Here is a 22,897-nt window from a genome sequence, read left to right as displayed (position 1 = left end):
GTTACACCACACAGTACCATAACAATCTTAAACCAGGGCCCGGAAAGGGTAAACAGCACGACAGGGAGCACATACAGAAAGTAACTTGCTATAAAACTCAATTTGGGAAACAGGCACAGCAGACTTGAGATTAAGGCAATCAACATTGTGACTAGCAACTATTAAGCAGGTCGAATACTTATACCAATTTTAGTTTAACACACTCTGGTCAAATCTGTCGATATCTCAACCCTTCGAGCCCCACGTTGGGCGCCAAATGGGCTGTTGTGGTTTAGCCCGGCTGGCAGTCAAACACCACACAGCCGTTCGCTCACCCTCCCTCCTCCCTCTCCGGGATGGGGGAGAGAAACGGGAAAGTGAAGCCTGTGAGTTGAGATAAAGACAGTTTATTAAGACAGGGAAAAGAATAACAATAATAATAATAATAATAATAGTATTAATAGTAATAATGTGTACGAAATAAGTGATGCACAATGCAATTGCTCACCACCCGTTGACCGATGCCCAGCCTATCCCCGAGCAGCCGGCCACCCCTCCACCCCGGCTAGCCACCCCTATATATTGTTCAGCATGACGTCAGATGGTATGGAATACCCCTTTGGCCAGTTTGGGTCAGCTGTCCTGGGTCTGTCCCCTCCCAGCTTCTGCTGCATCCCTAGCCTGCTCGCTAGCAGGACAGAGAGAGACTGAAAAGTCCTTGGCTTGGTGTAAGCACTGCTCTACAACAATTAAAACATCAGCATGTTATCAGCGCTCTTCTCATCCTAATCCAAAACATAGCACCCTGCCAGCTACTAGGAGGAAAATTAACTCTGTCCTAACTGAAACCAGGACAAATTACTTCAAGTTTTCAAGTCCAAGTACGGAGCTTTAGTCCTGAAGCAAAAGATAACACTTACCTCTTTGAAGGGGACCAGAAGTAGACTAATGAGTGAAGAGGACATCATTTTACTAAGAGAGAACTGTTGACTGAGCTGCTCTGAGGGAAGACTCATTCTCTCAGGACGACTTCTGCCAAGCTTTTAAGTACTGATATACACTGAAGATTTGAGTTCAATAAGACGTTGCATATGCTTAAACCAAGATTTTTTTAATTATGTAGTTGAGCTGGAGTCAAGAATATTTTTTAATTAATAGCATAATGAAGAGCTTAAGTGAAGCATAAGAAATATTTTCTACTAGTCTAGGAGGATCTTGAACAACAGATGCAGAAGCCAATGCAATGTCCTGAAATCCAAACAGAAAATGGTACAAATTATAGACTTGGGGAGGGATTACATGTACTTGACAAAGAAATTTATTTTTTTAGTTGAGAGAAATTCATGGTGATTTCAGAGAAAATAAATGTCAATTTGTAAAATAACATTTTACTCATCTCAGTCACAATAGACTTAATCAGACTATTCAAAGAGCTCATGCAGTTCATAAAGCTCTGTTCTTTCTCTTGTGAAAAGGATGATTCTGGTGTTTTTAGCAAATAGAAGGTATTGGAAAAATGTCAGAAATTAATCACAATATATAATGACACACAATTTGGCAATTTTTATTGTGATTTTTTTTTAATTACAAAAACAATTTCTTTGAATTTTTGAAAAATTCAATCTGAACCAAAAAAAGATAGGAAAAAAACCTCTCATTTTGTTAGTCTTTGTTTGGTGGAAAATGAAATTCTAAAGCGTATCTGAAGTTCATCAAAACCTGCATTTTTTCTGGCAATATTTTCCTGTTAAACATGCTTTTTCTGTAGCAGGAGAATATCAAATATTTAATATCAAAGCAATCTGATCATCTTCCTCTCTCTCCCCCAGAATAGTTAGACAAAGATCCAGCTGTATAAAACCATTATGACACATATATCTCTATATAGTTTCCTTGTGTAAGTTCTGCAGAATGATTTCTCTCATATCACAGTGATTTCCCCTCATTCTGAGAGGCCACGACTATTCATGGTCCCTTTAGTGTTTCATAGGCAACATTGTCAAACTAAGAGCTGTCCTGGACACAAAACAAGGCTGGATAGAAATTTTAATTTAGTCATTGTGAGCCGTTTAATTTCCTAATGTATGCATATTGATTTGAAAGCTCATTATGTAGGTTTACAGGTGTCTCAAATTTGTGTCTCCAGGTTCACTTTTTGTCGGGTCTGGTTGTCTTACATAAGCAAAATTTAACTGAATGACTTTTGGTTTACATCACAGTAACCCTCTCATTTAAAAAAAAAAAAAAAAAAAAAAAAAAAAAAAAAAAAAAACATATTGCTGTTTTTTCATGACTAACATAACTAAAGTGCTTGCATCTTATTTTCGAGCTTTTGTTGGAGCAGCTGGGAGGGTTCTGTCTTCTCTGCTCTGTCCCAAAGCCAGAACAGTGCTTATGGCCATGGTTCTGTTGGTAATGGAGCTGATTTAAGAAGAGCCCAGCTATGTTCATTCTTTTCTCATAGCAATTTTCATGATAGCAGCATCACTTTTGCAGAGCTTGTGGTGGGCAAGATCAGGTATTAATAACCAGATGAGGAAAAAACAATTGGTTTTCATTGGCTGGTCGTATTGGTTTTACTTGGCAAGGTTTTGGTAGCAAGGGGGCTGCAGGGCTCTGTGAGCAGAGCCCAGCAGCTGCCCCATGTCAGATCAGAGCCAGCTCCAGATGGCTACAAAAGGGACCTGCCGCTGGCCAGAGCCAAGCCAATAAGCGATGCTGTTTACACCTCTGGGAGAGCAGATTTTAGAGGGGAAAAAAAACAAAACAAAAACAAAAACAAAAAACCTGTTGCACAACAGCAGCTAGGGGAGCAAGGAGTGAGAACCAGCCTTGCAGCCACCAGGGTCAGTGCAGAAGGAGGGCAGGAGGTGCTCCAGGCATGCAGCAGCAGTTCCCCTGTGGCCTGTGGAGAGGCCCCTGGTGGAGCAGGCTGTCCCCCTGCAGCCCATGGGTCCCACATGGAGCAGATCTCCACGCTGCAGCCTGTGGAGGAGCCCTCGGTGGAGCAGGTGGATGTGGCCTGGAGGAGGCTTCGGCCTATGGAGAGACCCCGCAGGAGCAGGCCCCGGGCCGGAGCTGCAGCCTGTGGAGAGGAGCCCACGCAGCATCAGGGGGTCTGGGGGGAGCTGCCACCAGTGGGGTACCCGTGCTGGAGCAGTTTTCTCCTGGGGGATGGACCCCGTGGTACGGAGCCATGTGGGAATAGTTCTTGAAGAGCTGCTGACTGTGGGCAGCCCCAGCAGGATCAGTTCGGGAAGGACGGCATCCTGTGGGAGGGACCCCACGTGGAGCAGGGGCAGAGAGTGACTGTGAAGGAGAAGCAGATGACAAAGTGTTAGGGACTGACCACAACCTTCATTCCCCATTCCCCTGCACTGCTCAGGGGTAGGAGGTAGAAGAGGGTGGATGGGGGGAAGGTGTTTTTAGTTTACTTTTAGTTTCTCACTGCTCTAGTCTGCTCGTGATAGGTAATAAATTATATTAATCTCCCTATGTTGAGTCTGTTTTGCCTGTGATGATAATTGTTGGGTGATCACCCTGCCCTTATCTCAACCCCTTAGCTCTTTCCATCGTATTTTCTCCCCCTTTCCCGTGGAGGAAGGGGAGTGAGAGAGCCATTGTGGTGGAGTTCAGCTACCCAGTGGGGTAAAACCACCACATTGGTTGATGTTCTTTTTTGTTTCCCTGTTGTTTGCTTGTTTGTTGTTGTTGTTGTTGTTTTGTTTGTTTGTTTGTTTCCTCAGAGTTATTTTGGCTGTGGCTCCACTCCATCAGCAGGGTCATTGTCCTTTTCACAAATTGGTGAACAAGCATAACAGAGGAGGAGGCACTGTTACACTCAAAATCTTGTTTATGAGAAAAGAGGAATCACGTTACATATATGTAAAGCCAAGAATATATTGCTAGTGTAATAGAAATCTTAACAGAATCATTTAAGAATCATTATTGGTCTAGATCTATTTGTTAGATTAAAAAAAAAAAAGAGAGAGGGAATAAGGATGCAATTAGCATTACTATTGAAGCACTTCTATATAGAAAAAGTCTTAATAATATCAATAGTACAACTAAAATATTAACACACAGGTCTTAGTTTTCTGTGCCTTTGTTGGGGAATGCTCACCCTTCCATTTCATCTCTGGTCTTAAAGTCAATAGCTTTGGGCAGCCATGGAGGACAAGACTATAAGTCATCAGCCTCTGCAGTCCTTTGTTGGCAAGAATCTGATGTTGATATTGCTGGTTTCTTCTTCCTTACTCTACTCATTTTTATATATATGCTGTCACACATTTGCACATTTTCGTCTGTTCATTGCTCTGCAGCTCCATGTTACATCCAAATTTACTCTACAGGGTCCTTCATGTTAGATAACATTGTTTACTTCTCTTTGTTACTGCTAAAACCAGCTTTGTTCAATTCCAGGTCAGCATTTCTTTAGCTGCCTGCTGGTGAGTTTATAGTCATTGGTGCTCCAGTGCCAGCATGTGTCCCATCTCTTACCACCCCAGCCCGTAGTTTTCTGTGCCACACACTGCCTCTCCAGTTCTCAGGGTCACTGCTTTTGTAGCAGGCTTGTATTTCTCTACATGGCACCATTGTGTTAGAGTTGTAAATATCTCCTCCTACTATATAGAATAACTGTTTCTTACAGCCATGTATAAAACTATGGTAGTACCACATGAAGGTAAGCAAAAGTAGAAGATATTAGCCATAGACACGTTAGAAAGTCAAGCAGAGAAATTGCTGTCACAGCAAAACCAAATAAAACAAAGGTGCACACAAGTCAAGAAAAGTTCAGGCAGCGCAGACTTGACAAGTCTCAGTTCAGGGTCCCTGAAAATTCAGTACAAATCTTGTGCCTTCTTACTTAGTAATGGCAATACCATTATTGCAGAGCTACAGGTTAACAGTGGTGGAGGAAGTGAATGGAGAACCTGCTTAGTTAGGGGCTGCTGAATTTTATCTCTGTGTGAGATAAAATTTTCATTGCAGCTTGGTTTTGTATACATTACATTATACATATTCGTATAAAGTTTTGTATACTATACATTATAAAACTTAGTAGATGCTCTGTGTAAAAAGTGCTAGTGATTCTGTATGTGCTCATGCACAAGGAATATGTCCTAATTTCCTAGAAAAAATAATATATATATATATATTATATAATTTTATATATATATATGTAATTATTATATATATATATATAAATTGAAATGGTGTGAATGAATAGGACAGAGAGTTTGAAGAGCTTCTTCAAGAGCCTCTCTCTGAGAGGCATATTCCCCCTCTCCCTTGTGCCAACGCCAGCAGTCACCCAACCAAAAAAAAGCAGGCACCTGATGCAACTGATCCCACCAAGGTGAGGGACTGGACGGAGTTGAGTTCCTGACCTTGCTTCCAGACTGGGTGACTTCCAGACAGGGTTCATGGAACAACTGACCAGGGACAGGGGCAATGCAGGCTCTTAAACTGCTGTGACACTCCACCAAAAGATTAACAAGAAGCTATTGAAGATGACTTTTTAGCTACCATACCTTTCTACATGGAAGTTTATGGACATTTTTTGCTGAGTTTCTTTGTTCTGTATATGTTGTGCAGATATAGAGATTACTCAATTTTGTCTCCTTTCCACTGTTTCTCTCCCCTGTTTTTTAGAACATGACATATGAAAGTCAGCCTGGGGCCTGTCAGCAGCAGATCAAAATATAGTAGCTAGTTGAGGGAATAACTGACCTGGTCTAAAAATAACATGTCCATTCAAAAATGCCCCAAAAAATGTTGTATAAACTTTACATTACTGCTTCTCCATAGCACAAACCAAAGACACATGCAATGTGAAATATGGGCATTAAAAAATGTTAAAGAGTATCCTTAACTCAATCTTTAGTTAGATTACCCCTGAACTGTATGCTAAAATAAATTGTCTTTTAAAGATACAACTGTATATGGATGCTACTTTGAACCAGGGTGGAAGTACTAAGGGAATATTGCTCAAAACTCTTGCTGCCATACAGAGAATCAAGTGCTATTTAAATGGCTCCTGTGGTCTAAGCAAAAGACTAATGTGTGAGGAAGGCACACCTCCAAGCAAGGCAATCCTGAGCCAGCAGCTCACTGAGCATTAAACACAAAGGAAAACACAGTCCCGCTCTCCCTCTGTGGTAATGCACAGCGTATCAGAGAGGCTGAGCTTCAAACAACTATTCCATTAAGACCATCTATTATTTCCTTTTGAGGCTGGAAATGTGAAGTGTAGCCTTTAGAAAATATAATGTGGGGTTGTGGTTTGAATCAAAACTCTTCTGTGGTAAAAGCACTTCAGTTCTTATTCTTTCATTAACAACATGAGGGGCATATTTTAAATTTACTTCTGATAAAGAAATCTACTGTCTTAAAAAGCCAGGCAATAAAGGGTCAGCGTGCCATTACTGTCCACTTCTGTCCAGTATCCTGCCTGAGGAGATAAGTTACATGAGGTGTAGCCTTTGGTGGTGAAGATGGCTTTGAAAGTTCCTGTTATAACAGAGCAAGATTTGACTTTAATCACGCTGGTCTGGCATGATCTGCTGTGTCTTCAGTTGTCCCAGCTTAACTGCTTGTGGTGGTGTACTGTAGACAAGCACACAGATGTTGGGCTTGAAAAAAAATTATTCTTGGAGTGTTGCCTGTAACTGGGATCACTTCCATGAGCTCAGGCCATGAGCAGTGTCCATGACTCAGCTGTACCACACTGAATTAGGAGTAATGGATGGCAGACTTCGAGCATATTCAACACCTTTTAATTATTTCAGAAATAACATATTTCACTTTACCTAGAGTTTGTGTATGCTTATTTTACCAGTAAATCTGGTGGGATGAAAGAATTTTGAACATAAATCAAAAGACATAATGAAACCAAATCAGTGGCAAAATATTCCTTGAATTAAATAAGCTCAGACTTCCACATGCTCAGGATTGACATTAGCTCTGCATTATTATTATCATCATCATCACCTATTCTAAACTCCTGAATAATACATATGATAAGACTTTTCTGAATTAATTGTCTTGAATTATATATTCTTTTTATTAAAAAAAAAAAACAAAAACAAAAACAAACGGTAATATATCTAACAATAACCTTGTTAGGTTATCTCAGTGGTTAACTATCACTATTCTTAAAATTCTTACCTTTTTTTTTCTTTTTATTAATTTTATTTATTTATTTATTTATTTTTTCTTAATTGGAATTTGCCTTGCTTCAATTTGCAGTCACAGGATCTTCTTTTATCTTTATCTACAAGGATGACATGCCAGCTACAATCTGATTGTTACCCAAATTAGAATTTAGAGCCCATAATCATCACTTTTTTTTTTTTTTTAAACTATGCAGGTTCAGACCTTTGAAGATTTCATTGTGGGCAATGTTTTCCAATCCTTCAATCATCTTGAAACCTCTTCATTTGTGAGCTGTTTTTAAATGATATACAGCATGAATAGACATAATGTTCCAGAAACAGCGGTACTACTGTTAAACCGCTGGTATAATCTCTCTCCACAAATCCAGTATTTTCTCCTTATACATCATAGAATTGAATCATAGAATGGCTTGGGTTGGAAGGGACCTTAAAGACCATCTAGTTCCAACCCCCCTGCCGTGGACAGGGATGCCACCCACCAGATCAGGTTGCCCAGGTCCTCATCCAACCTTGTCTTGAACACCTCCAGGGATGGGGCATCTGCAATCACCTTAGTTGTTTTGCACAGTGAACCCTTGATCAGACAGTTGTTTAGCAGTGATTGCTCCTGCCTAACTATCTGTTACTTGTTGGGGCAGGAAAACGCAACATTTTCTGCCCCTTGTACTTGCTCTCTGCCTTCTCCAGGAGCACAACAATGTCCAGTGAATCAGCTCCACAATAGAGAATTCCTGTAGAACCATCCTGCACTACACATGTGCTGTTATCTCAAAAACCTTGTTTCAAAATATGATATCCTGAAGAAGAGAAAAAAAGGGTGTGTGGAGAGAGGAGATAGAAAAAATAAATCAGCGCAATTGAACAAGTTATATGCATGACACTTCATAAACGCACATACATAGTTTATATACCTTCCCTTTGATTCCTTTATACACTGCAGACTGCAGGTAGCCTAATATATTCCAGGCAACAGTAAGCATGACTATCTCTAGACTTTATTTCTACACTTATTTTGCCTATTTGAGAAACCAGAGATGAGCATAAAATTTTATCTTCTGAATTCTTATCAAATGTCTCAGGTACTGTAGCAAAGGGAGTTATAACTTGCTTCTAACTTCTACTCTTCCATCCCAGTGTGGAACAAATAGATTTTAACACTGGAATGCAGAGTAAGAGTAGCATGCTTTGTAATTATATGAAATCCATAAGCATTTCTCTTTTCTAGGCCTAAAAAACACTGGGTTGAAGTTTGACAGATTATTTTGGTATGACATTGTGCTTTGGTGACAAGTCAGTTATTAATGTAACATCACATAACTTTTCCAGCTCATGGGAAGGTATAGCCTGTTTCAACCATTGGGGTCAACTTCTAGTTGTGTCCTTCTAGTGTCTTCCTCTGCTAATGAGCTTGGCCTTGGGTTTGAAATAAAAGCAACAGACAGACATTCTTGAAGACGCTACAGAAGGCTCATATTTTCCATTTTGAAGACAGCTATTCTACCTCAGTTGGCTAGTAGTGTTTTATTACATATTCAGTGCACTCATTCTGGTTTTCCCAATACAAGCTACTCCAGACCTGATCTAAGCTTTAATCCTTGTACTGTTCATGTACTTGACCTCATAAATTCATATGTCTATTAGTTTAAAAATTAGATAATGTCTGTGGAGTGGATATATAGGTTTCCACCTTTCCAGGTGAATGTCCAACATATCAAGCTGCCTTTTCCAGATTAATTCCTGACTGCACAACATCCTATTTTTGACAGAGTAGAGTATATCCTGACTTGGTGTAAACAGCCTGATAAAGCAAACAGAGCCTTAAAATTTGGTAAAATATGATTTCCCTTAATAAAATATATTTTTCATGCTTATGTTAGCCCAGATGACTTGGTCAGATTTCAATGGTTTGTACAAAATGTAACAGAGACATGCCTTTTTCAGCATTTTTTTTTATTTTGAAGTTTATTTCTCTTTGCAAAGGTATAGTCCAACATAGGACTTTTCTATACAAAGTCTTAACAAGCTCTGAATCAGGAAATGTCTATCTAATATTCAGAGATTCCAAGAGTGTACACTCCTTTCACTTGCAGTGTGTTGTGATAGCCTGGCCTTTTTACCTGTATGCTCTTAGAGAAAGTCATCTTCTCCATTTTAGTATGGAGGTTACTAGCAGAGAGCAGTATTACCAATCTTGTGCTTCATTGGGTGTGTAGGTATATTAGGCAGCAAGTAGGTCAAATCAGTCAGGAAATATGTGATACTGGAAACGAACAGTGGCAGAGCTTCATGTGCTTGGGAACTTAAAAATTAAAGCCTGAGGCATCATGGAGCTTTGGCAACTGCACAGTTTGGCAGTGTGGAATTCAAGTGTGGAATTCTCAAAACCATGGATTTGAAGCTGTGCTCTTAAATCGTGTCTAAACCCATGTTCAGCACATACATCCATTGTGGGGCCAAAACTTTGGATGTTAAAGCCTCACAGCGAGCTCTGGGTATTTGGTATATATCAAATAAGATTTTGGTCACCAGCCCCTAAACAAAGATCATCTCTGAAAACAGTATCTATTCTCTTCCATGACTGATGCTTTCAAAACAAACAAAAAAGTAATTATTATACTTGTATGTCTGAAGCATTATTATTACATTTTTTCCCATAAATTCCAGTAGAAAAAATATGCAAGGGCATTAAAAATCCACCTACCTTTGACAACAGTTAAAATATATGCTATCAGATGCTGTAGAATTACAAGTAAAAAATTGTGGTGCTATGCTATATTACAATTAGGCATTAGAATTAGTAGAATCCATGATCTAGTACGCATGGAGAGGGAATTTAATAGTAAAACAGGAACATTGGTAACTCAGAAAATTTCAACTTTCCTTATTCAGAAGAACAAAATTTGTTCTGGACACATTAAGCTAGAAATTATAGAAAAAGCTAACTCTAGGATTACAGAGTTGAAGCAGCAGAGGCCAGTAAGTACTCCATAATAAACATGATTTTATTTGAACATGATGAAATCTTCTTCCGAAAGTTAGCAGAGGTTTTAGAAGCAAGAATACTCTTAATACTCTGTGTGAACTGTATTTTGTCAGGAGATCTTATATAAGTTAAAATTTAAGCAAGTGAAGTCAAAATATTTTGAAGTTTTAAACAGACATGAGTGCAGTAATGTATATTACAAATTAGGATGTTGCAAAGAGAAGAAAGAACAAAGACAAGTGAATGAATAAAAAGCAGAGGTTGTGTTATCCAGGAGTGCTGATCAGATGAGCAGGGCCTGGAATTGGTACTTACTGGGTACATATTGTGGTGAAGACTAAGTCAATAAGAAGGGTGAATATAACTGAAACCCAGAAGCATGAAGCTGAGGAAGAAAGAAGAAAGAAAAAAGAAAAAAGAAAAAAAAAAAAGAAAAAGAAGAAAAAGAAGAAAAAGAAAGAAAAAGAAAAAAGAAAAGGAAAAAGAAAAGGAAAAAGAAAAGAAAAAGAAAAAGAAAAAGAAAAAGAAAAGAAAAAGAAAAAGAAAAAGAAAAAGAAAAAGAAAAAGAAAAGAAAAGAAAGAAAAGAGAAAAGAGAAAGAGAAAGAAGAAAAGAAAAGAAAAAGAAAAGAAAAGAAAAAGAAAAAGAAAAAGAAAAGAAAAAGAAAAGAAAAAGAAAAAGAAAAGAAAAGAAAAAAGAAAAAGAAAAAGAAAAAGAAAAGAAAAAAAAATAGAACTGAGAATATTCACAAATTAGGGAGAGATTAGGTTGAAACAGAATTTAGGAAGGAAAGAAAAGGAAGGAAATAAAGGAAGTAATCTTACAAGTCCTACAAGAAATCTAAATACCACATCGGAATACAAAAAGACAAGTACTGTTCTTGAGTGCTGAAGGGAATAAGAACAGTGAAAGACTGTACTTAATCTAGCTAACAGACTTGACATATACAGAGAAAAGGCACTGACACACACTAAAGCAAGGCAACAAAACAGTACTGGTGAGTGAAATGAAACACGATATTGTAGGGGTGTCAGAAATATGGCAGAAAAGAAGTCTGAATAACACTAGGGTAAAAGCTATTCAGGAAAGGTAGGAATAAATGTACACTTGATAAATAGTGTTGCATATTGACCATGCAACAAACTGGAGGGATAAGTGATAGCATAGGTAAAGCAGAATTTCTCTGGTTCAGATTGCTTTGGATGGCAATATTAAGACTCTGCAGAAAGCCTCCAAGATAGAATGTATTAAGATAAAATTTTCGTAGAAGAGAGAAATTCCAGGTGTAGGTGTGGTTCTATCTAACTGTAAGTGGTTGCCAGTGTAGTAATTTATAGCACTCCATAAGATGGAGAAGAGAGTTTTCTGATAAAAAGACCAGGTATATGAGATTGGACCTGAAAAGGATAGTATTGAGAGGGCTGATTAATCAACTCAAGGTTTAACAATCTGAGCATATTCATGGATGCTCAGTTATAAGTGGAGCTGAGGGTCACAGACTCCGAACTTCCTCTTTCTGGAGAGCTGCAAATTAGCGGTGGTTGTTCATCCTGCAGGAAGCCCTTGCCACAACTCTTGACACACTCCTTGAGCAAATGGAAGCTGTGTTAATGCTCACTGTGTGGGCTGAGTTCATGTCTGCAGAAGTTACAGAACAGGCTAGCCAGAGAAGCATTGTCTCAAAGGGAAGGTCAGCACCAGCATCTGTGATCTCCCTGGAGTTTTTAGAACACAAGTGATGAATGGGCCTGTCCATTTTAGATGGAAGCAAAGCTCCTATGCTTAGACTGGAGGGAAAGAATAATGTGTGTTGTATAATACTGGAAAAACCTAGTAGATAAAATTTCAAGTTGCCAGCAAGAAACCTTATTGAATCTGTATAACTGAGGCTGGTGCATCAGCAAGAATAGCGTCATAGTAATGATGTCCAAAAGAAGGCAAAACGTAATATTAAAAAACTATAGATCTGCGAGTTTGACCTAAGTATAATGGAAAGGTTTGGAGCAAATTTGGAAGAGAAGAATAATTAAGTCATGGAGATAAATGGAAAATTGGAGTAAATACAATATTGTTTTATGAAATCAGTTCAGTCCAAACTAATTCACTATATTTAATCTATGAGTTGCCTAATTTTCTAGAAAGAGAAAATACAGTGAGGGTCATCTGCTTGGATTTTAAGGAATGTTTGAACCTTCTCAGCCTACTTAGAAGCACACTAATGACCACCCTCCTAATTAAACATTTATTATTTATTGGAATTCATTAATGAAAATCCTGATTAGAATGAAACACGCATAATATTTTAAGAGTTTACCATAGGTAAGCCAATTTGAAGTCCAATTTTTAACGAATTATTCGCTCATGTCAGTGTCATTGCTTCTTACTCTTATTTCGTACATTGTTTAAGGCATGCTGTGCCAGATAATGCCATAAATTTATTAAAATCAAGTTATATCACATATTTTTATTTCCTTCTTATTTTAGGAGTTATTTAATGAAACTAGACGGTTTCATATTAATTTTCTTGACAAATACATGTTTCTTGTTATTTATAATCGTATTATCTTGCTCACAAATTGAACCTTTAATATGTTTTCCAGAATATTGTGTGAAACTCAGCTGATTAAATCCGTATTTCACTAAGTCCTCTTTTCTCCCCATTAGTTTGGAGACAGAGAATTATGTAGGCTTTTTCCAGTCCTCTGGACATTATCTGTCTGTCAAGACTTCTAAAAGATAGTAATCAAAGCTTAATTTGTCTATTCCTTACTCATTCAAGGATGAATTATATCTGGACATACTACTTGAGTACATCTATGTCAGCTAAATGTTATGTAAACTTTCTTAGTCTGACTTGTACTCTATTTTACTTAAAAACAAACAAACAAACAAACAAACAACAAAAATGTTAATTAATTTATTTATTTGTTGGTAAGGACCAGAGCAAAGAAGCATGGAAATGTTACCCTTCTTTTGAATCATTTGCATTCTTTCCAATTTAATCTGTAATTCAAATGTAATGTGCAATTTCATATGTAATTTGCCATATATATCCTTCATGATTTAGCTTTACAAAGCAACTGCTGTGCTCTCCTGTGGCTCTCAGAAGGTTTCAATACAGATATAACAAATCATATTCTCTGAAAATCTACCCTTATAATGTGACTATTTTTCTTTTATTTCTCCAAATTAGTCTATTTGTTCTACAGTTATGCTACCTGCCATGTATTATATGGGCATTTGCATTTGAATTTAAGAAGTATTTCAGAAAAAAAATATTTTTTTCCTGTGACAAATATGAATAGGCAGGGGAAATTATTTGGCTTGTGTTTGTTGCTGTGTCAGTGGCATATCTTCTTGGATTTGGCTGGCAGGTAGTGCAGCTTTTTGATTGCTACATCAGTCTCCCTCACTCTAGCATCCTCTGATGCACTGTGAACTGGCTGCTTACTCCATACAAATTTGTAGCCAGCTCCACCAGTACAGATTACTGAGCTTAAGGAAAATTAGATCAAAAGAAGCTAAATACAATTCTTTTAATAAATCAATGCCAACTACTTTTTTTTTTTTTTTTTTTCCCATGGGTTTTATTTTGCGAACTTTCCTGTTTTATTTTGTGAATTTTCAAGCACGCTATTTCTGTGCATAATGGCATTTAGAAATTAACCTCTGCTTTCTCCTCTGTGTTAAAATTCAGTAACACAGTAACATAGATCTTGATTTTTCATAGGTGACAATCATGGAGAAATTGAAGGTGCTACACAATCATGTTAGATGTTAATTTTCTGCAGCTGAGTGTTGTAGTTCAGTAGTTTATCATTTCTACCATTTTACTCTCTTTAGCTGTACTATGAAACATCTATTTTCACATTATTTGCATATCAAACTGCCACTTGCAAATGTTCAGAAATGCAGATGTACACACTCCTGTGTGACTCCCCAGTCTAGCTTCCTTAGACATATCTATGACAACTATGTGAAAATGGTGTTTGCACTCAGGTTTCTTAACAAAGATCTTTCACCAGCAGATTAAGCAGGCAGCACTTGCTTACATTAATTACATTAATTTAAATTTAAATTAATTTAGAATATATAGCTCCAAAACTTAGATGACAGAATAGTATCAAATGCAAATGCAAATGCAAATCTTCAGCAGCTAACAATGGAACAGGAGTAGATTTCAAACTTTTCCAAAGGAGATGTTTCCTGCATATAAAAACAATATGTGTATACAATGCACCAAGGTGGATGGTTTAAATCAGTGATTTTAAGTATCATTTAAATCAACTAGCATTAATTTAAACAATATTTATCTTTTTTTTCCTAAGATATTCACCAAAATAAATCCTGTTCTAATTAGCTGATATAGTTTTGTTAAGTTTAATGAGGATTTTTGCTCAGTGAAAGATGCATGTCTGCAATAAATTGCATAAACTGTTATAAAACTAAATGCATTAATTATGATTCCAAGTATTATTAGCTTTAGTATGCCTATAAATAAAAAAAAAAAAAGTGATTATTTTATTTATTTTATTTATGGAATGTTGTGCTTTAGCTCCAGCAAGCAGCTCGGCACCCCACAGTCACTCACTCACTATCCCCAGGTGGGATGTGGAAGAAAGATAAAAATGCAAGAGCTCATGGGTTGAGATACTGACTGTTCACTAGGTAAAGCAGTTCACGGGTGACACCCTCCCAGTTCCCTATGCATCCCCTGCCTCTCCACTGGCATGGCAGCACGAGAAGCAGAAAACTCCTTGTCTCTATGTAAGTAAGCCCTGCTCTGCAACAACTGAAAACATTGATGTGTTATAACCACTATTTAATCAAAAATCCAAATGCAGCATCATACAAGCCTCTACAAAGAAAATAAATTTGTCCCAGCCAAAACAATAACAAAACAAAGAATTATTTATTTTTTTGTATACAGTTCATTTGAATATAAATTTCGTTTAATTTGCACTCACTTAAAAATGAAGCAAAACAGTGTTTTGATATTGCTTACTGGAGAAAATAAAACCATAGAAATTAAGAAGAAAGAAATTAAGAAGAAACTGAGAAATTGAGAAATTGAGAAATTAAGGAAGGAAGGAAGGAGGGAAGGAAGGAAGGAGGGAAGGAGGGAAGGAGGAAGGGAGGAAGGGAGGAAGGGAGGAAGGGAGGAAGGAAGGAAGGAAGGAGGGAAGAGATTTGCCAAAACAAGGTTTAAGGCAAAATTAATTAGTTTATTACATGAAGAAAGTATTAGCAATCACTAGTTCAATAGATTATTTTTGCTTCCCTGCCTTTCAAGATTTCATTTCACACCTCATCATTACTTACAAACTGAAACTGGAAAATGAACTTTCCTCCCTCTTCAACATGCTCTGAATCTCACAGCTTTGCTTCAGTTCAGCATTAAACTAAATTAGTCAAATATACTGAAGAGAAAAATATCCTTGTGCATCTTCACGAAACAAAGCTATTGTTAAAATTATCTTAACAACTTCAATAGACTATGGCTTTAGTTTCTTAGTTGGTAAGTCCTAGCTCTTCATGCTCTTTTTTTTTTTTTAATTATAGTAGTAAACCTGCACCTCTTAATTGAATGTAAATTATGTTAAGGGTCTGTAAAGGAGTCAGAATGTAAATTAGAAATTTTTTAAAGGAAAAAATGTTTATATTTGAGAATATGCATCTTATAAAATTTCCCTTATTTATGATATGTAGAGATCTAATATACAAACCCAGGTACTGACTGTGAGTCTATGTACCTGTGTAAATAATCAATGACTATTCATGATTTTATGGTACAACTTAAAATTTATTATTTTCAATAGCTTCTACATTCCTTGAAAAGCCGGGGGGGGGGGGGGGGGGGGGGGGGGGGCGGGCGGGGGGGGGGGGGCGGGACAACAACACTTGTAGCTGTTCAGAATTTGAATCAATTTGAATCCAAAAACTATTTGGCCACAGTGTCTAATACCTTGTATCTTTGTTTAAACCTCTGTTGCACATGTGCAATACTATTTTATTGAAGGATACTACAAGGCGTGCTGAATTCTCAGGTGTTTAATTGGGGTACAGAAGTTTGAAATCATTGTGTCTCTGTTTTCCACCTTGGTACAACACAAGTTGAAGTGTGTTACTTTCTGATTCTTGAACCCAACTTATCTTGACTTCTTTTTGTTTAGTTGAAATAATCATTCATTTAATCACTAAAATACTTTCAATGAGACCAAACAGCTTTATTCTACCATGAGTAATGTTTTGGATCTCATTGAAGACAGCCATAAACAGACCTCTAGGGAAGAATGAGCAAAGAACCAGCTTATATGAGGACAAGGTTCTCCCTAATGATTTCCTAGCTTCCAACATTTTCCAGTTCAGTGGACTTTCCAAGCCTGTTACTGTAGGTCTTTTTACCAAACATGTATTGGATATCTCTTCCAGAACTTCATACAGTCTCCCTTGGTCATCTAAATATTCTATATGCAAAACAACCTTTGGCAAGAAATAATACAGCTCCTCTGCCCAATGTTTAAAATATTTCCTTTTTTTTTTTTTTTTTTTTTTTTTTCCCCACTAGCTTCATTTTACAGTCTTTAGTTTTGTCATTGATATTGAGTATTCATGAAGACTGAGTATTTTTTATTGATTGAATTATTGTTGAGCAGTCCATCCCTCTCCTTCTTCTACATGGCCATCTTGATTTTGTAGATCTCTATCACACCTCTCAGATCATATGTTTTCCAAGCTGAAAAGCCAATCATGGATGAGTTTTGAATTTATGCAGCAAAGAGGTGTTTTCTCCCTTGTTCTCTGTTCATTCAACACATTCCTGACTTGTTCTTTATTATTCTTCTTAATTTTTATTTTATTGTTATTATTATTATTTTAAATCCTTCGAGCTCAGAGCTGGTATTTTCATAGACCTATAACACCCCAAGCGATAACACCATAAGATGTATAGGTTTAAGTAACCCAAGGGTGTTCAGAGAGCTGGCTGATGTCATTGTGAGACCTCTCTCAAATATTCAATAGTCTTGGTCATCTGGAGAGATCCCCGTCAACTGTAAGCTGGTAAATGTTGTCCCAGTTTTCAAGAAGGGCAAGAAGAGACAGGCTTGACAGTCCTACTTCATTGGCTGGTAAAATTATGGAGAATATTATTCTCAAAGTTATAAAAAAAATTTTCAAATATGTGGTAGTCATTGATCATAGCCAACAAGGGGAAAGTCCCGTTTAACAAATTTCATTTCCTCTTATGGCAAGGTGACTCACCTAGTTGACTGAGGAAAGCCTGCTGATGTAAACTTTCTGGATTTCAGCAAAGCTTGTGATACTGTTTCTTACAGTTTCCTTCTGGACAAAATGTCCAGCATACAGTTAGATAAAACATAATATGATGGGTGAACATGTTGTAGTAAATGGGATTATAGCCAACTGGCATCCAGTCACTAGGGTTCCCCAGAGCTCCATTTAGCATCAGTTCTCTTTAATGGTAGAATAATAAAAGATAGTGAAGAGTCTAGATGGGAAGACATATGAGGAGCAGCTGAGGTCCCTGGTTTGTTCAGCCCAGCAGAGCAGGCTGAGGGGAAGCCTCATGGTGGCCTGCAGCTCCCTCACGAGGGGAGCGGAGGGGCAGGCGCTGAGCTCTGCTCTCTGGGGACAGCGACAGGACCGAGGGAAAGGCATGGAGCTGGGACAGAGGAGGGTCAGGCTGGGTGTTAGGGAAAGGTTCTGCACCCAGATGGTGGTCGGGCACTGAGACAGGCTCCTCAGGGCAGTGGTCACAGCACGGAGCCTTGGACAACACTCTCAGACATATGGTCTGGATTTGAAGTGGTCCTGTGTGGAGTCATTGTTGGACTCTATGACCCTTGTGGGTCCCTTAATTCTTGGGAACTATTCTATGATTCTAAATTTTCAGTCCTGAGAGGTAACAGACAGCTCAGAATCCACTTTTTCTGAAGCTTGAATTGGTTTTACTCATTGGTATCATTTTACATTTGTTTACACTGAATTTCATATGATATTTATTGCCCAGTCTTGTCAGTTATTCTGCAACACTTCACAGTTGGAACTCATCTTACTAAATTTAATAATTTTGTACCATCAGCAAACCTTATAATTGATTATTCCCTTTTCTAGGTCATTTATGAATATTTTAAGCAGCATAGGTCAGCAGCACAAATTGAAGAATCTACTGCTGGCCTCCCTGATCTGTAAGAACTATTTATTTACTCCTTTTCTCAGTTTCCTACAGTTTATCAATTTTTTTAGACATGCCAGGGCCTCCTCTCTTAATCCACTACCTTTTTCACTAGTTTCCTTTAAAAACATATTGGAAATCAAAATAGAATAAATTAATCAAGCTTTTTTTTTTATTAACAGAGTTTTTGACCCTTTCAATACCCTCTAAGACACTTTTAAAGCTGGACTTCCCTTTAAAGAAGCCATTTTTAGTATTTTTGTTTGTTTGTTTTTAACTCAGATGGTATTTATCCAGAGATCCACTAATGCATCCTTTAATTCTTTTACTGATCCTTCTGATACAGACATCATATTTACAGGTTGGTAATTCCCTGAATCTCCCATGGAAACTTTTTGAAAATTGACATCCCATTTTCTACCTTACAGCCTCTAGGAACCAAAAAAATTTTAAATGATAGATTGTATACCATGATTAGTAATTCAACTATTTCATCCTGGGCTTCACTTGGAGCTCTTGCCTGATGATTTCTTGATGATTTCTTAGCATTGTCTCTGTGTACTTATACCACAGTCTTTTCCACAGCTATCTCCATTTCAAACAGATCTCTGAGGACATCCTGCCCCTTCCCTACCTGCTACCCAAGAAAAGGCTTTCATGTGGGATCTTTTTTTTTTTTTTTTTTTTTTTTTTTTTTTTTTTTACCTTTTGCAGGTTGTGTGGTACTTATGAAGTTCTAATTAATAAATAATTCTCAGTTTGCTTTTTAGGCAGGACTGATGCCTATTTGAAGATTAGTTGTCTCCAAAATGTCCCTGAAAGTGCTGCTGATTAATTTTCCCATCTCTCTAAGTTCCTCTAATTCAAACAGCCTGGTCTCATGGGCTGAAATTCTCTCTGTGAAGCTTTTATGTTGCTGATACTATTCCTGTGTGCCATTTTCCCATAGGGAAGACACTCATCATTTGACATTTAATATAGTAAACTGGGAAAATGTTTCCCTTTTGGCTGAGTTTGTCCTTCATTCTCCTCATGAATGAGTAGGTGACTTCCAAAGCCGTCCTGTATGTCCATGTGATCTAACTGACATCTCTTCCTTCTGTACTTAATGCAAAAGCTACAAAGCATGAACAAATACTTGCAACAATAACTGCTCTAGTAAATATATGAGGTTTATTTTTACAAAGTAACAATTAGGGAAATAATTTATTTAGCTCTATATGTTTTTCTCTAATGATTATAATGACGTTTAGGCTGGGGGGGGGAAGAAAAAAAACACCTTACACCATCTGATTTTTAAAAGATGCAAATTTATGGAAGAACAAAAGGTTCTATAAGAGCTTTTAAAAGAAGAACATCTCACCTCATATAAATTCTTAAAATTCTATAAAAATTCAGTATCACATAAGAATTTTCCATATAGACTTCCCTCCTCCCAAAGACTTTGAAGAAAGATTTCAAAAATATTTTAGACAATCTGTATACAGAAAATAGAATGGAGTAGTTTTGTACATCATTCTCTGGGAAAGATATTAAATACAAATTCCTTCAGTGTTTCTCTGAACTTTTAACAACTAACAAAATGCCAAAGGAAGATAAGGCTATCTTGAAAACTCTGCATCTACAGACTATCTATCCTTCCTAAGACAATACATGGGAATATTCAGAAAAATACTAGCAAGAGTACAAGACAGTTAAATCCTGAAACTACAACAGCTCTAGAAGATACAGAACATAATCAATGTAAACTTGTATAAATGTCCCAGCTGTGGGGTTCTAAGACTGTGGGCTAAATCTATAAGATAAGGACTGAAAGCCAGAACTGCTGATTTCTCTTTGGAGGCTCGACATTTCATTTTAGTGTATCATGAGTGAGTCTCAATGCTTCTATTTGCAAAATAATCGATGTTTTAAAAACATAAAGGTTCATCTAGATTCTCTGCTTGGTATTCAGATCTTGGTTTTCATTTGGCAGATCTTGATTCTGAAGTCTAAACCAATCTGAAATATGGATCCAAAGCATGGTGAAGCATGCATTTTTTAAATGTTTTATATGAAGAGAGTCAATTTAGGTTATATGTAGAATATTTGTGAAGAAAAAAGTCATCTGTTTTTGTGCAGTTTCAATACCTTGAAAATACTTCCCTGCTGTGCACTGGCACCTTATCAATTTTATTATTGCACATGATTTTTCTCTAGATTGGTTAATTCACAAACAACTTTGTGATTTTTTACGACTCTTTATGAACAGATGGAAGTAAGAGTAACTCCAACATCTGCTAGGTAAGAATCATCTTAAAATCAATAAAGATGAAAGCTGGCATTAAGTGCTAACATGGATAGATCTGTTATGTTTGAAATTGCACAACAGAAATTGGAGCTTTGTTGTGAAGTAATTACTAAGGGGGGCATGCAGAGCAAGACATACAACATTCCAATTATTTTGTATGGCAGAGATTAAGTCTACAACTCTGTTTTAACCGGATAGCTGAATGAACAAGAATCTCTAAAAGCAGTAAGAGTGCTGACTGTTCAAAGGTGGTTTCACGAGTTGGTTTTGGAGCACAGGTACACGCACACCAACTCTGTTTCCTGTAGACCAACATTCCTAACAGCTGCTTATGTGAGTTTTCACAGAATAATAGAACAGTTGATGTTGGAAAGAACCTCTGCAGAGCATCTGGTCCAAGACCCCTGCTCAAGCAGAATCATCTAGAGATTGTTTCTCAGAACCATATCCATTAGAGTTTTGAATATCCGAGGAGGGAGACTCCACAGCTCTCCCCCTCTAATCTGGTCTTGTGAGACCCTACCTGGAGCACTGCATTCAGCTCTGGGGCACCCGGCATAAGAAGGGCATGGACTTATTAGAAGAGCCCAGAGGAGGGCCAAAAGATGATCAAACAGATGGAGTACCTCTCCTATGAAGAGAGGCTGAGGGAGTTGGGGTTGTTCAGCATGGAGAAGAGAGGCTCCGGGGAGACCTTACAGCAGCCTTCCAGTGCCTAAAGGGGGCCTGCATGAAAACTGGGAAGGGACTCTTTGTCGGGGGGTATAATGATAGGACAAGGGGGAATGGCTTTAAACTAAAAGAGGGTAGGTTTATCAGATTTTATCAGAGGAAATTCTTTACTCTGAGGGTAGTGAAGCACTGGACCAGGCTGCCCAGAGAAGCTGTGGATGCCCCTTCTCTGGAAGTGTTCAAGGCCAGGCTGGATGAGGCTTTGGGCAACCTGCTATGATGGGAGGTATCCCTCCCAATGGCAGGGGGTTGGAATTACATGATCTTTAAGGCCCCTTCCAACCCAAACCATTCTATGATTCTATGATTCCATGATTCCACAACCTCTCTGGGCAACTTGTTCCACCTGTGTGTTTTCTACCTGGAATTTTCTACTTAGAGTTGTTTCTTGATCATCTGGGACATAAATTTATTTTATTTTTGTTTGTAAGCAAATCATGCCCCTTGAGATTTTGTATTTCTGTTCCTGTGATGATTTTTAACAGCCTCCATCCTCTTTTTAAATTACCTAATTTTGTCTGTGTGTTACTTTTATTATGGAAATGAAAATGAAAGACACAAGGTGGCCTAGCCAGTGCCCTTCATGCCCTACTCTGATCATATCCTTGCAGACCAGAGCTAATGGATTGGCTTGGAGCAGTTATGCAGTTCTTTGCATCTGCACTGCTGTACCTCTAGCCCGTCACGTATCGTTTGGTACCTGCAGTGGCAATGGGAAGGAAAGAGCACAAGGTGAATGAGAACAGACACCACTTAACTGCATGAGTATTAGGCAACATATGACAACACACTCCACACAGCAGGTGGACTACCTGGAATAACCTGACACTTATAGCAAGAAATATCTGATTTCTTTATAGTATTCATGAAAACCTTTTACTTTCCATCTCTTTATTAAATAGGCCAGGCCAGAGGACTAAGGTAATTAGGAGGCAGCTATACAATTATGGACTGCTGTCCTTTGGTAAGCAGCATAGTGCTTGTCTAAGCGAGAGAGAGACAGTGGCACAGACTTCCCTGTACGTGTGTTGGCAGGGAAGGTCTGTACAGAAAGACCTATTTTCTAGAGTCCATATTAGTTGCCAAAAGCTCTGTTAAAAAAAATGCTTCACTGAACAAATTGGGTTTAAAACGTGTGTGTGATTTGTCAAAATTATAATCTGCGGGGGTGATGTTCAGCTGACTCTGTGTAGCTGTCTATTGTAGAAGGCTATATTTGATCTAGTCGCTCTTGGCTCCCTTTGCAGCCAATAAAGGCACTTTTAGATCATGACTCACCTACCCCTAAAGTAGATACCGTTTATATCCTAATACAGAAATGCCTGTACTTGGCTATGAGAAGAGTTGAGTTTGACTGCTTTAGAAAAAGACATGTAAAGTGGGGTGAGATAATTCCCAGCCTGAGGCACTGTTGTTCCAGCATGGCTGTTCCCACAATACAGTGACAAATAAGAGGTGTGTAATTCAACAGAGAAATGTGTGATTGATACTTCCTCTATTAGTGCTGCAAAGCTATAGATGATAGGAAGCTTGTGTCAT

The sequence above is a fragment of the Cygnus olor genome, chromosome 1 (assembly GCF_009769625.2).
Source record: "Cygnus olor isolate bCygOlo1 chromosome 1, bCygOlo1.pri.v2, whole genome shotgun sequence".
Lineage (NCBI taxonomy): Eukaryota > Metazoa > Chordata > Aves > Anseriformes > Anatidae > Cygnus > Cygnus olor.
This window is presented reverse-complemented; position numbering follows the sequence as displayed.